This window comes from Symsagittifera roscoffensis, chromosome 1 (assembly GCF_963678635.1).
Source record: "Symsagittifera roscoffensis chromosome 1, txSymRosc1.1, whole genome shotgun sequence".
NCBI lineage: Eukaryota > Metazoa > Xenacoelomorpha > Acoela > Convolutidae > Symsagittifera > Symsagittifera roscoffensis.
This window is the reverse complement of record NC_087062.1, coordinates 12,466,127-12,480,472: the sequence shown is the minus strand read 5'-3', so window position 1 is coordinate 12,480,472 and position 14,346 is coordinate 12,466,127.

Genomic DNA, 14,346 nt, shown 5'->3' with positions numbered 1-14,346 from the left:
CATTTTCTAAAGAATAACATCGAAAACTGTTTTCTGAGAACTTTCATAATCCTCTTAAGTGATTGTCGTCATGGTAACAAAATGTACATTTGACGGTATTATTATGGCAAGAAATCAACAACCGAAAAAAATTACAAACTTTCACTCAAAAAAAACTCAAACATTCCAATACATTATGAAATCAGATTCCACTACTTACTATCATTGAATCAAAGCTCATTTGTCAAAATTCGCATCAACTTAGAAAAACCTCCACTTAAACAAGCACTGAAATTCACAAAAAAAAGTTGAAAATCAGAGCCCAGTGCTCATCATCATTGCATCAAAAAGCACATTTGTCATCAATTCAATTAAACGAAGACTAAAATCAAAAAAAGGTTGAGAAAAATTTCAGAACACTTTCTAGTGGTTGGCGAAATTGCAGCAAATTGTACTTGAAGGCATTATAAAGAAAGATTCAACAAACAAAAATAAACTCTTCACAAACCTTCTATCAAACTCAGCTCAAATATTCCAAAACACTATGAAAATAGCTCCCACTTACCATCAATGCATTACAGCACATTTGTCAAATATTTCATCAGCTTAGAAGAACCTCAACTTTAAAAAGCACTGAAAATAGGAAAAAAATGAATATCAGAGCCCAGTGCTTATCAACATTGCTTAAAAAAGCACATTTGTCATCACTTTAATTGAACAAAGACTAAACATTAAAAAAAATGATGGGCAAAATTTCAGAAAAAATTCGAGTGCAGCAAACTGGACTTGAAAGCTTCATAAAGAAAGATTCAACAAACAAAGAAACTCTTTACAAACCTTCTATCAAACTCAGCTCAAATAATCCAAAACACCATGAAAATAGCTCCCACTGCTTGCCATCAATGCATCACAGCACATTTGTCAAATATTTCATCAGCTTAGAAGAATCTCAACTTTAAAAAGCACTGAAAATAGGAAAAAAATGAATATCAGAGCCCAGTGCTTATCATCATTGCATCAAAAAGCACATTTGTCATCAATGTAACTGAACCAAGACTAACATCAAAAAATGTTGAAAGAAATATCAGAATACTTTCTAGTGGTTGGCGAATATGCAGCAAATTGTAGAAATTGTACTTGAAGGCACCTAAAGAAAGATTCAACAAACAAAAAACTCCTTACAAACCTTCTTACAAACTCAGCTCAAATATTGACCAAAAAACTCAGGAGATTGTCTTCATTGCAACAAAAATTACACTTAACAGCATTGCACTTGCCAGCGATTGTCTTCATTGCAACAATATTTACAATTGACATCATTATGAAGACAAGGCATCATCAAACGAGATTAAACTCTACAAACCTTTTATCAAATTAAGCTCACGTTTTCACAACAACTGAAATCATATCCCAGTCCTTGATATCATTGCAACAAACCACATTTTTCAAAAATCGATTAAACTTGATAAAATTTTCACCATGACAAGAATTAAAATTCACGAAAAAAAAACTTCAAAATCAGATTTCAGTGCATCAGAAAAGCAGATTTCTCATCACATTTTCTAAAGAATAACATCGAAAACTGTTTTCTGAGAACTTTCATAATCCTCTTAAGTGATTGTCGTCATGGTAACAAAATGTACATTTGACGGTATTATTATGGCAAGAAATCAACAACCGAAAAAAATTACAAACTTTCACTCAAAAAAAACTCAAACATTCCAATACATTATGAAATCAGATTCCACTACTTATTATCATTGAATCAAAGCTCATTTGTCAAAATTCGCATCAACTTAGAAAAACCTCCACTTAAACAAGCACTGAAATTCACAAACAAAAGTTGAAAATCAGAGCCCAGTGCTTATCATCATTGCATCAAAAAGCACATTTGTCATCAATTCAATTAAACGAAGACTAAAATCAAAAAAAGGTTGAGAAAAATTTCAGAACACTTTCTAGTGGTTGGCGAAATTGCAGCAAATTGTACTTGAAGGCATTATAAAGAAAGATTCAACAAACAAAAATAAACTCTTCACAAACCTTCTATCAAACTCAGCTCAAATATTCCAAAACACTATGAAAATAGCTCCCACTTACCATCAATGCATTACAGCACATTTGTCAAATATTTCATCAGCTTAGAAGAACCTCAACTTTAAAAAGCACTGAAAATAGGAAAAAAATGAATATCAGAGCCCAGTGCTTATCAACATTGCTTAAAAAAGCACATTTGTCATCACTTTAATTGAACAAAGACTAAACATTAAAAAAAATGATGGGCAAAATTTCAGAAAAAATTCGAGTGCAGCAAACTGGACTTGAAAGCTTCATAAAGAAAGATTCAACAAACAAAGAAACTCTTTACAAACCTTCTATCAAACTCAGCTCAAATAATCCAAAACACCATGAAAATAGCTCCCACTGCTTGCCATCAATGCATCACAGCACATTTGTCAAATATTTCATCAGCTTAGAAGAACCTCAACTTTAAAAAGCACTGAAAATAGGAAAAAAATGAATATCAGAGCCCAGTGCTTATCATCATTGCATCAAAAAGCACATTTGTCATCAATGTAACTGAACCAAGACTAACATCAAAAAATGTTGAAAGAAATATCAGAATACTTTCTAGTGGTTGGTGACAATGCAGCAAATTTTACGAGAAAGCATTATAAGAAAAAATTCAACAAACAAAAAACTCTTCGCAAACCTTCTATCAAATTCAGTCCAAATATTCCAAAACATTATGAAATCAGGTACCAGTGCTTCTCATTATTGCATCAAAATGCACTTTTGTCATCAATTCAGTTGAACAAAGACTAGCATAAAAAAAATGCAAAGAAAAATTGCTGAGAAAAATTTCAGAAGACTTTCTAGTGGTTGGCGAATATGCAGCAAATTGTAGAAATTGTACTTGAAGGCACCTAAAGAAAGATTCAACAAACAAAAAACTCCTTACAAACCTTCTTACAAACTCAGCTCAAATATTGACCAAAAAAACTCAGGAGATTGTCTTCATTGCAACAAAAATTACACTTAACAGCATTGCACTTGCCAGCGATTGTCTTCATTGCAACAATATTTACAATTGACATCATTATGAAGACAAGGCATCATCAAACGAGATTAAACTCTACAAACCTTTTATCAAATTAAGCTCACGTTTTCACAACAACTGAAATCATATCCCAGTCCTTGATATCATTGCAACAAACCACATTTTTCAAAAATCGATTAAACTTGATAAAATTTTCACCATGACAAGAATTAAAATTCACGAAAAAAAAACTTCAAAATCAGATTTCAGTGCATCAGAAAAGCAGATTTCTCATCACATTTTCTAAAGAATAACATCGAAAACTGTTTTCTGAGAACTTTCATAATCCTCTTAAGTGATTGTCGTCATGGTAACAAAATGTACATTTGACGGTATTATTATGGCAAGAAATCAACAACCGAAAAAAATTACAAACTTTCACTCAAAAAAAACTCAAACATTCCAATACATTATGAAATCAGATTCCACTACTTACTATCATTGAATCAAAGCTCATTTGTCAAAATTCGCATCAACTTAGAAAAACCTCCACTTAAACAAGCACTGAAATTCACAAAAAAAAGTTGAAAATCAGAGCCCAGTGCTTATCATCATTGCATCAAAAAGCACATTTGTCATCAATTCAATTAAACGAAGACTAAAATCAAAAAAAGGTTGAGAAAAATTTCAGAACACTTTCTAGTGGTTGGCGAAATTGCAGCAAATTGTAGTTGAAGGCATTATAAAGAAAGATTCAACAAACAAAAATAAACTCTTCACAAACCTTCTATCAAACTCAGCTCAAATATTCCAAAACACTATGAAAATAGCTCCCACTTACCATCAATGCATTACAGCACATTTGTCAAATATTTCATCAGCTTAGAAGAACCTCAACTTTAAAAAGCACTGAAAATAGGAAAAAAATGAATATCAGAGCCCAGTGCTTATCAACATTGCTTAAAAAAGCACATTTGTCATCACTTTAATTGAACAAAGACTAAACATTAAAAAAAATGATGGGCAAAATTTCAGAAAAAATTCGAGTGCAGCAAACTGGACTTGAAAGCTTCATAAAAAAAAAATTTAACAAACAAAGAAACTCTTTACAAACCTTCTATCAAACTCAGCTCAAATAATCCAAAACACCATGAAAATAGCTCCCACTGCTTGCCATCAATGCATCACAGCACATTTGTCAAATATCTCATCAACTTAGAAACAACTCCACTTGAACAAGCACTGAAATTCAAAAAAAAATGCAAATCAGAGCCCAGTGCATATATCATCATTGCATCAAAAAGCACATTTGTCATCAATGTAACTGAACCAAGACTAACATCAAAAAAATGTTGAAAGAAATATCAGAAGACTTTCTAGTGGTTGGCGAAGATGCAGCAAATTGTACTTGAAGGCACTTAAAGAAAGATTCAACAAACAAAAAACTCTTTACAAACCTTCTAACAAACTCAGCTCAAATATTGACCAAAAACTCAGGAGATTGTCTTCATTGCAACAAAAATTACACTTAACAGCATTGCACTTGCCAGCGATTGTCTTCATTGCAACAATATGTACAATTGACATCATTATGAAGACAAGGCATCATCAAACGAGGTTAAACTCTACAAACCTTTCATCAAATTAAGTTCACATCTTCACAAACAACTGAAATCATATCCCAGTCCTTGATATCATTGCAACAAACCACATTTTTCAAAAATCGATTAAACTTGATAAAATTTTCACCATGACAAGAATTAAAATTCACGAAAAAAAAACATCAAAATCAGATTTCAGTGCATCAGAAAAGCAGATTTCTCATCACATTTTCTAAAGAATAACATCGAAAACTGTTTTCTGAGAACTTTCATAATCCTCTTAAGTGATTGTCGTCATGGTAACAAAATGTACATTTGACGGTATTATTATGGCAAGAAATCAACAACCGAAAAAAATTACAAACTTTCACTCAAAAAAAACTCAAACATTCCAATACATTATGAAATCAGATTCCACTACTTACTATCATTGAATCAAAGCTCATTTGTCAAAATTCGCATCAACTTAGAAAAACCTCCACTTAAACAAGCACTGAAATTCACAAAAAAAGTTGAAAATCAGAGCCCAGTGCTTATCATCATTGCATCAAAAAGCACATTTGTCATCAATTCAATTAAACGAAGACTAAAATCAAAAAAAGGTTGAGAAAAATTTCAGAACACTTTCTAGTGGTTGGCGAAAATGCAGCAAATTGTACTTGAAGGCATTATAAAGAAAGATTCAACAAACAAAAATAAACTCTTCACAAACCGTCTATCAAACTCAGCTCAAATATTCCAAAACACTATGAAAATAGCTCCCACTTACCATCAATGCATTACAGCACATTTGTCAAATATTTCATCAGCTTAGAAGAACCTCAACTTTAAAAAGCACTGAAAATAGGAAAAAAATGAATATCAGAGCCCAGTGCTTATCAACATTGCTTAAAAAAGCACAATTGTCATCACTTTAATTGAACAAAGAGTAAACATTAAAAAAAATGATGGGCAAAATTTCAGAAAAAATTCGAGTGCAGCAAACTGGACTTGAAAGCTTCATAAAGAAAGATTCAACAAACAAAGAAACTCTTTACAAACCTTCTATCAAACTCAGCTCAAATAATCCAAAACACCATGAAAATAGCTCCCACTGCTTGCCATCAATGCATCACAGCACATTTGTCAAATATCTCATCAGCTTAGAAGAACCTCAACTTTAAAAAGCATTGAAATTAGAAAAAAATGAATATCAGAGCCCAGTGCTTATCATCATTGCATCAAAAAGCACATTTGTCATCATTTTTAATTCAACTAAAACTAACATTGAGAAAAATCTTATGAAAACTTTCACAATCCCTTCCAGTGGTTGGCGACAATGCAGCAAATTGTACTTGAAGGCATTATAAAGAAAGATTCAACAAAAATAAACTCTTCACAAACCTATCAAACTCAGCTCAAATATTCCAAAACACTATGAAAATAGCTCCCACTGCTTACCATCAATGCATCACAGCACATTTGTCAAATATCTCATCAGCTTAGAAGAATCTCAACTTTGAAAATCACTGAAATTAGAAAAAAATGAATATCAGAGCCCAGTGCTTATCATCATTGCATCAAAAAGCACATTTGTCATCATTTTTAATTCAACCAAAATTAACATCCAGATAAATCGTAAGAAAACTTTCAAAACCCCTTCCGGTGGTTGGCGACAATGCAGCAAATTATACACTAAGAGGCATTATGAAAAAAGACTCAACAAACAAAAAGTCTTTACAAATCTTCTATCAACCTGAGCTCAAATAGTTACCAAAAAATTGAAAATCGGAGCCCAGTGTTTATCATCATTGCATCAAAAAGCACATTTGTCATCACTTTCAATTTAAGAAAAATTATCAAAAAATTGTTTAGAACTTTTAGAATCCTCTTCAGGAATTGTCGTCATGGCGAATTATGTACACTTGACAGTATTATAATGAGAAGTAAAGAACAAACGAAAAAAAAACTTAACAAACCTTACATCAAACAAAGCTAACATTCCAAAAGACTATGACAATAGATCCCACTAGTTACCACCATTGCATCACAGCACATTTGTCAGAAAACTCATCAGCTTAGAAGAACCTCAACTTTAACAAGCACTGAAATTAAAAAAAAAAGAAAATCAGAGCCCAGTGCTTATCATCATTGCATAAAAAAGCACAATTGTCATCACTTTAATTGAACCAAGACTAACATGAAAAAATTGTTGAAAAAAATTTCAGAATACTTTCTAGTGGTTGGTGGCAATGCAGCAAATTTTACGAGAAAGCATTATAAAGAAAAATTCAACAAACAAAAAACTCTTCACAAAGCTTCTATCAAATTCAGTACAAATATTCCAAAACACCATGAAATCAGGTACCAGTGCTTCTCATTATTGTATCAGAATGCACTTTTGTCATCAATTCAATTGAACAAAGACTAGCATTAAAAAAATGCTAAGAAAAATTGCTAAGAAAAATTTCAGAAGACTTTCTAGTGGTTGGCGAAGATGCAGCAAATTGTACTTGAAGGCACCTAAAGAAAGATTCAACAAACAAAAAACTCTTTACAAACCTTCTAACAAACTCAGCTCAAATATTGACCAAAACTCAGGAGATTGTCTTCATTGCAACAATAATTACACTTTACAGCATTACACTTGCCAGCGATTGTCATCATTGCAACAATTTGTACGATTGACATCATTATGAAGACAAGGCATCATCAAACGAGATTAAACTCTACAAACCTTTTATCAAATTAGGCTCACGCTTTCACAAACAACTGAAATCATATCCCAGTCCTTGATATCATTGCAGCAAACCACATTTTTCAAAAATCGATTAAACTTGATAAAATTTTCACCATGACAGGAAATAAAATTCACGAAAAAAAACTTCAAAATCAGATATCATTGCATCAGAAAAGCACATTTCGAATCACATTTTTAAAAGAATAACACCAAAAACTGTTTTCAGAGAACTTTCATAATCATCTTCAGTGATTGTTGTCATGGTAACAAAATGTACATTTGACGGTATTATTATGGCAAGAAATCAACAACCGAAAAAAAATACAAACTTTTATTCAAACAAAGCCCAAACATTCCAATACATTATGAAATCAAATCCCATTACTCACTATCATTGAATCAAAGCTCATTTGTCAAAAATCGCATCAACTTAGAAACAACTCCACTTGAACAATCACTGAAATTCACAAAAAAAGTTGAAAATCAGAGCCCAGTGCTTATCATCATTGCATCAAAAAGCACATTTGTCATCAATTCAATTAAACGAAGACTAAAATCAAAAAAAGGTTGAGAAAAATTTCAGAACACTTTCTAGTGGTTGGCGAAAATGCAGCAAATTGTACTTGAAGGCATTATAAAGAAAGATTCAACAAACAAAAATAAACTCTTCACAAACCTTCTATCAAACTCAGCTCAAATATTCCAAAACACTATGAAAATAGCTCCCACTTCTTACCATCAATGCATTACAGCACATTTGTCAAATATTTCATCAGCTTAGAAGAACCTCAACTTTAAAAAGCACTGAAAATAGGAAAAAAATGAATATCAGAGCCCAGTGCTTATCAACATTGCTTAAAAAACCACATTTGTCATCACTTTAATTGAACAAAGACTAAACATTAAAAAAATGATGGGCAAAATTTCAGAAAAAATTCGAGTGCAGCAAACTGGACTTGAAAGCTTCATAAAGAAAGATTCAACAAACAAAGAAACTCTTTACAAACCTTCTATCAAACTCAGCTCAAATAATCCAAAACACCATGAAAACAGCTCCCACTGCTTGCCATCAATGCATCACAGCACATTTGTCAAATATCTCATCAGCTTAGAAGAACCTCAACTTTAAAAAGCATTGAAATTAGAAAAAAATGAATATCAGAGCCCAGTGCTTATCATCATTGCATCAAAAAGCACATTTGTCATCATTTTTAATTCAACTAAAACTAACATCGAGAAAAATCTTATGAAAACTTTCACAATCCCTTCCAGTGGTTGGCGACAATGCAGCAAATTGTACTTGAAGGCATTATAAAGAAAGATTCAACAAAAATAAACTCTTCACAAACCTTCTATCAAACTCAGCTCAAATATTCCTAAACACTATGAAAATAGCTCCCACTGCTTACCATCAATGCATCACAGCACATTTGTCAAATATCTCATCAGCTTAGAAGAACCTCAACTTTGAAAATCACTGAAATTAGAAAAAAATGAATATCAGAGCCCAGTGCTTATCATCATTGCATCAAAAAGCACATTTGTCATCATTTTTAATTCAACCAAAATTAACATCCAGATAAATCGTAAGAAAACTTTCAAAACCCCTTCCGGTGGTTGGCGACAATGCAGCAAATTATACACTAAGAGGCATTATGAAAAAAGACTCAACAAACAAAAAGTCTTTACAAATCTTCTATCAACCTGAGCTCAAATAGTTACCAAAAAATTGAAAATCGGAGCCCAGTGTTTATCATCATTGCATCAAAAAGCACATTTGTCATCACTTTCAATTTAAAATTATCAAAAAATTGTTTAGAACTTTTAGAATCCTCTTCAGGAATTGTCGTCATGGCGAATTATGTACACTTGACAGCATTATAATGAGAAGTAAAGAACAAACGAAAAAAAAACTTAACAAACCTTACATCAAACAAAGCTAACATTCCAAAAGACTATGACAATAGATCCCACTGGTTACCACCATTGCATCACAGCACATTTGTCAGAAAACTCATCAGCTTAGAAGAACCTCAACTTTAACAAGCACTGAAATTTAAAAAAAATGAAAATCAGAGCCCAGTGCTTATCATCATTGCATAAAAAAGCACAATTGTCATCACTTTAATTGAACCAAGACTAACATGAAAAAATTGTTGAAAAAATTTCAGAATACTTTCTAGTGGTTGGTGGCAATGCAGCAAATTTTACGAGAAAGCATTATAAAGAAAAATTCAACAAACAAAAAACTCTTCACAAAGCTTCTATCAAATTCAGTGCAAATATTCCAAAACACCATGAAATCAGGTACCAGTGCTTCTCATTATTGTATCAGAATGCACTTTTGTCATCAATTCAATTGAACAAAGACTAGCATTAAAAAAATGCTAAGAAAAATTGCTAAGAAAAATTTCAGAAGACTTTCTAGTGGTTGGCGAAGATGCAGCAAATTGTACTTGAAGGCACTTAAAGAAAGATTCAACAAACAAAAAACTCTTTACAAACCTTCAAACAAACTCAGCTCAAATATTGACCAAAAACTCAGGAGATTGTCTTCATTGCAACAATAATTACACTTTACAGCATTACACTTGCCAGCGATTGTCATCATTGCAACAATTTGTACACTTGACATCATTATGAAGACAAGGCATCATCAAACGAGATTAAACTCTACAAACCTTTTATCAAATTAAGCTCACGTTTTCACAAACAACTGAAATCATATCCCAGTCCTTGATATCATTGCAGCAAACCACCTTTTGCAAAAATCGATTAAATTTTCACCATGACAGGAAATAAAATTCACGAAAAAAAAACTTCAAAATCAGATATCATTGCATCAGAAAAGCACATTTCGAATCACATTTTTTAAAGAATAACACCGAAAACTGTTTTCAAAGAACTTTCACAATGCTCTTCAGTGATTGTTGTCATGGTAACAAAATGTACATTTGACGGTATTATTATGGCAAGAAATCAACAACCGAAAAAAAATACAAACTTTTATTCAAACAAAGCTCAAACATTCCAATACATTATGAAATCAGATCCCATTACTCACTATCATTGAATCAAAGCTCATTTGTCAAAAATCGCATCAACTTAGAAACAACTCCACTTGAACAAGTACTGAAATTCACAAAAAAAATTGAAAATCAGAGCCCAGTGCTTATCATCATTGCATCAAAAAGCACATTTGTCATCAATTCAATTAAACGAAGACTAAAATCAAAAAAAATAGCTCCCACAGCTTACCATCAATGCATCACAGCACATTTGTTAAATACTTCATCAGCTTAGAAGAACCTCAACTTTAAAAAGCACTGAAATTAGAAAAAAAAATGAATATCAGAGCCCAGTGCTTATCATCATTGCATCAAAAAGCACATTTGTCATCACTTTATTTGAACAAAGACTAACATCAAAAAAAATATTGGGCGAAATTTCAGAATAATTTCTAGTGCAGCAAACTAATTGAAAGCTTCATAAAGAAACATTCAACAAACAAAGAAACTCTTTACAAATCTTCTATCAAACTCAGCTCAAATATTCCAAAACACTATGAAAATAGCTCACTGCTTACCATCAATGCATCAAAGCACATTTGTCAAATATCTCATCAGCTTAGAAGAACCTCAACTTTAAAAAGCATTGAAATTAGAAAAAAAAACGAATATCAGAGCCCAGTGCTTATCATCATTGCATCAAAAAGCACATTTGCCATCATTTTTAATTCAACTAAAATTAAAATCGTGAAAAACCTTAAGAAAAATTTCACAATCCTTTCCAGTGATTGGCGACAATGCAGCACATTGTACTTGAAGGCATTATAAAGAAAGATTCAACAAAAATGAACTCTTCACAAACCTTCTATCAAACTCAACTCAAATATTCCAAAACACTATGAAAATAGCTCCCACTGCTTACCATCAATGCATCACAGCACATTTGTCAAATATCTCATCAGCTTAGAAGAACCTCAACTTTAAAAAGCATTGAAATTAGAAAAAAAAACGAATATCAGAGCCCAGTGCTTATCATCATTGCATCAAAAAGCACATTTGCCATCATTTTTAATTCAACTAAAATTAAAATCGTGAAAAACCTTAAGAAAAATTTCACAATCCTTTCCAGTGATTGGCGACAATGCAGCACATTGTACTTGAAGGCATTATAAAGAAAGATTCAACAAAAATGAACTCTTCACAAACCTTCTATCAAACTCAACTCAAATATTCCAAAACACTATGAAAATAGCTCCCACTGCTTACCATCAATGCATCACAGCACATTTGTCAAATATCTCATCAGCTTAGAAGAACCTCATTTTTAAGAAGCACTGAAATTAGAAAAAAGTGAATATCAGAGCCCAGTGCTTGTCATCATTGCATCGAAAAGCACATTTGTCATCATTTTTAATTCAACTAAAATTCACATCGAGAAAAATCTTATGAAAACTTTCAACACCCCTTCCGGTGGTTGGCGACAATGCAGCAAATTGTACTTGAAGGCATTATAAAGAAATATTCAACCAAAATAAACTCTTCACGAACCTTCTATCAAACTCAGCTCAACTATTGACCCAAAAATTGAAAATCAGTGCCCAGTGCTTATCATCATTGCATCAAAAAGCACATTTGTCATCTTTTTCATAAAAATAATATCAAAAAAATCATTAGAAGAACCTTCAAAATTCTCTTCAGCAATTTTCGTTATATCAAAACATGTACACTTGATAGCATTATAATGACAAGAAATGAACAAACGAAAAAAAAACTTAACAAACCTTCAATCAAACAAAGCTCAAATATTCCAAAACACTGAAAATAGCTCCCACTGCTTACCATCAATGCATCACAGCACATTTGTCAAATATCTCATCAGCTTAGAAGACTCAACTTTAAAAAGCACTGAAATTAGCAAAAAATGAATATCAGAGCCCAGTGCTTATCAAAAAGCACAGTTGTCATCACTTTAATTGAACAAAGACTAACATCAAACAAAATGTTGGGCAAAATTTCAGAATGATTTCTAGTGCAGCAAACTACTTGAAAGCTTCATAAAGAAAGATTCAACAAACAGAGAAACTCTTTACAAACCTTCAATCAAATCTCAGCTCAAATATTCCAAAACACTATGAAAATAGCTCCCACTGCTTACCATCAAGGCATCACAGCACATTTGTCAAAAATCTTATCAGCTTAGAAGAACCTCAACTTTAAAAAGCATTGAAATTAGAAAAAAAAATGAATATCAGAGCCCAGTGCTTATCATCATTGCATCAAAAAGCACATTTGTCATCATTTTTAATTCAACTAAAATTAAAATCGAGAAAAATCTTAAGAAAATTCACACAATCCCTTCCAGCGGTTGGCGACAATGCAGCAAATTGTACTTGAAGGCATTACAAAGAAAGATTCAACAAAAATAAACTCTTCACAAACCTTCTATCAAATTCAGCTCAAATATTCCAAAACACTATGAAAATAGCTCCCACTGCTTACCATCAATGCATCACAGCACATTTGTCAAATATCTCATCAGCTTAGAAGAACCTCAACTTTAAAAAGCCCTGAAAATAGAAAAAAAATGAATATCAGCGCCCAGTGCTTATCATCATTGCATCAAAAAGCACATTTGTCATCATTTTTAATTCAACTAAAATTCACATCGAGAAAAATCTTACGAAAACTTTCAAAACCCTTCCGGTGGTTGGGGACAATGCAACAAATTGTACACTTAGAAGCATTATAAAGTAGACTCAACAAACAAAAAGTATTTACAATTCTTCTATCAACCTGAGCTCAAATAGTGACCAAAAAACTGAAAATCGGAGCCCAGTGTTTATCATCATTGCCTCAAAAAGCACATTTGTCATCACTTTCATTTAAAAAAAATTATCAAAAAAAGGTTTAGAACTTTTAGAATCCTCTTAAGGAAATGTCGTCATGGCGAAATATGTACATTTAACGGCATTATAATGAGAAGGAAAGAACAAACGAAAAAAAACTTAACAAACCTTCCATCAAACAAAGCTCAAACATTCCAAAACACTGTGAAAATAGATCCCACTGCTTACCACCATTGCATCGCAGCACATTTATTAAAATTCTCAGCAGCCTGAAAAAGCCTACACATTAATAAGCACTGAAATGCAAAAAAAATGAAAATTGGAGCCCGGTGCTTATCATCATTGCATCAAAAAGCAAATTTGTCATCACTTTAATTAAACAAAGGCTAACAGCAAAAAAACTGTTGAGAAAAACTTCAGAAGTCTTTCTAGTAATTGGCGAAAATGCAGCAAATTTTACTTGAAGGCATTACAAAGAAAGATTCAACAAACAAAAATAAACTCTTCACAAACCTTCTATCAAACTCAGCTCAAATATTCCAAAACACTATGAAAATAGCTCCCACTGGTTACCACAATTGCATCACAGCTCATTTATCAAAACTCTCAGCAGCTCCAAAAACCTACAAATTAACAAGCACTGAAATGCAAAACAAATTGAAAATCGGAGCCCAGTGCTTATCATCATTGCATCAAAAAGCACATTTGTCATCACTTTAATTGAACGAAGACTAACATCAAAAAAACTGTTGAGAAAAACTTCAGAAGTCTTTCTAGTGGTTGGTTAAAATGCAGCAAATTGTACTTGAAGGCATTATAAAGAAAGATTCAACAAACAAAAAATAAACTTTTCACAAAACTTCTATCAAACTCAGCTCAAATATTCCGAAATATTATGAAAATAGCTCCCACTGCTTACCATCATTGCATCACAGCACATTTGTCAAAAATCTCATCAGCTTAGAAGAACCTCAACTTTAAAAAGCACTGAAATGCAAAAAAAAAAATTGAAAAACGGAGCCCAGTACTTATCATCATTGCATCAAAAAGCATATTTGTCATCACTTTCATTTAAAAAACTAATACCAAAAAAATGTTTAGAAGAACCATCAGAACCCTCTTCAGCAATTGTCTTCATGGCAAAATATGTACA